Genomic DNA, 2498 nt, shown 5'->3' with positions numbered 1-2498 from the left:
GAATTGTAACTGGCTTAATAGGCAGCCCTACTATCGGTGTAAACGATTGGTAAAATTCGATGCGGTTTCGAGTTTAAAAATAGCAAGTAATACATTTTTATAAGTTTATATTGATAAATATTTATACTAAGCTTTCGTCGATCATACTTTGTAAATATATTTGAGTTTGAAGATAGACTATTATTACGTCTATATACATAGATAGACGTATTGAAATCTTTTTATATAGCTTCGTCTATTCGTTAATCACAACCAATAACGCTAAAGTAGTGTAAAAGGATGGATAAATGCAAATCTGTGTGACCCTATCAGAATAAAATCCAATTAGATTCTAGATTACTACTTCTAACCAGAGACTAGATTTATAGAGTTCTTGCTGTTGACTCGATCGACCACGGAATTCAAGGAGATTTTTTAAAAGTATATAGCGGTCACAAGGATAATACTTTCTCCAATTATTGAAATAATCTACTGGCGTAGCGACAGATGCCTGAGATTTATGATGAAATTACCATAATCCAACCAGTAGCCTGAGGAAATTCAACAAAGTAAGCTTTAACAACAACGTCAAATCATAGCAGTCATTAAGACATTGTAAGATCGTCCTAGATTATTTTACAATTTTTGTTTTTGCGAAATATTTTTTTATTAATAAATAAAGCGTGAAAATATAATTAATCAACAATAAAAATTAAAGTGCTTATGTAAGAGTTACCGCAATTATAACGCACAGAACATTAGTTGCAAGGTCATTATCGAAATAGCAAAGTCGTAACTCCAGGTCAGTGCCTTCGTTGATAAAACAGTTAATGGTTTATTTGCGAGTATCGTAAATAAACTGTTGGTATACTTAATGTCTGCATTTTATCAGGTTAGTTTATTTACGTAATCATTGGTGAGATAAGTGGGAAGATAAAAACAACTTAAATATTGATCAGACTCATTAATAATCTCGTTATAGGCCAATTTACATTCAAATGTTCTTATTGCCCATTTGTTACGAGAATTAGTGTTCAAATTATCTGCCAAAATACACAATTGGCAACATACTATTTTGTTTATCAGCTATTACATATTTAAGGATACAATTGCATGCCAAGTCTGACCACCAGTTTCACAAATGATTGTGTATCAGAAGTAATGAGAGCAGCTGCGCTGTGGGCATAGTTTTAGAAAATTATTACTTCTTCAATTGATCATAATAAACACGGAAAAATTGCAGTAATCTGAATGAGAGGGGATTGCTTAGCATAAGTTACGTATCACCTGCCAACTACCTGGAACTATGAGCGGAGAAAAGGTAAGCCATATGATCCGAAAGTAGCCATAATTTTCGTACATCCTTAATGGGCTCTATTATGGCAGTTATAACCTGTTATTAATTATGAACACATTCCATGTCTAGGCTAGATTCGCTCGAATACGGTTCACACGCAGTTATTGTGCGATCATTCGAAGTCACTAGTCATCTATTGGTTTAATCGATGTAAGTCCTACGGATTATTTTTGCATTGTGTGCCAGTCGTTAATGTCTTAGATAAGTAAATCAATCAGTCAATGTTTGAAAGTAATTCTTTTCTTGATTGTTTTAGAAAATTGAACCTATAAATACATAGTTATAAATTTGTTTTAGTGCTTCGAGGAATCGTATAAAACGAAAGCATCTGCGAAGACAGCACACACGGAGAAAAAAGTGTTGCTATTATTACGATACAGTCGAGTGATGATCACGATCCACGTATGACTATACTTTAGATGCGCATATGTCCAATCTAGTGGATCGTGATTATCACGATCCACATGGATTCGGATATCGAATGTCTATATTGCTATGGTTTATAGATGATTATTAGTTGTTTTTGATTAAATGTTAATTATATGTTATTGCAGATTAATTTTTTTTTTTTTAGTTTTTTCGTATATTATTGTTATAAACATAAATACGAATTCCTTGTATAGCTTTATTAGTTTAAAATTTTTGTGTAGTTTATATGACAGTCAAGACTTAGGTTAGGTTTAAAAATGTTTAAATAATGACTGACAGCAGTTGGAATTTATTTTATATGACTTTTTTTTTTATTTTTAAAAATATTAGCCTACAAATTTGTATTATTGATATATTCATTAAAAATACGCAATTATATTTATCATAAAAAAAATATTTTTTAATGGAATCTTTACTTCTTTATAACTCCATGTACTTTATAAAAAAAATAACATATTTTTGCGTAAAGTAATATGGGACCAAATTATTTATGCTAAAAAAACCTTTTATGAAAACACAAATGTTATTTATTTAATACAATATATAATAATGTTCATTGTTTTTCTTTATAAACGCAGTAGAATTATATACAATAACCACGGACACAGCATTAACACAGTTAACATAGGAAGATTTATTTCTTTACTAGACCTTCAAAAAATGACACGAGTTTTTCAAGATTCCACTCGAGTAATTTATCAACAACCCAATTGTCCATATCGCTGTTAATATA

This window comes from Cotesia glomerata, linkage group LG4, assembly GCF_020080835.1.
Source record: "Cotesia glomerata isolate CgM1 linkage group LG4, MPM_Cglom_v2.3, whole genome shotgun sequence".
Classification (NCBI taxonomy): Eukaryota; Metazoa; Arthropoda; class Insecta; order Hymenoptera; family Braconidae; genus Cotesia; species Cotesia glomerata.
The sequence above is the reverse complement of the archived record's forward strand: the minus strand, read 5'-3'. Positions refer to the sequence as shown.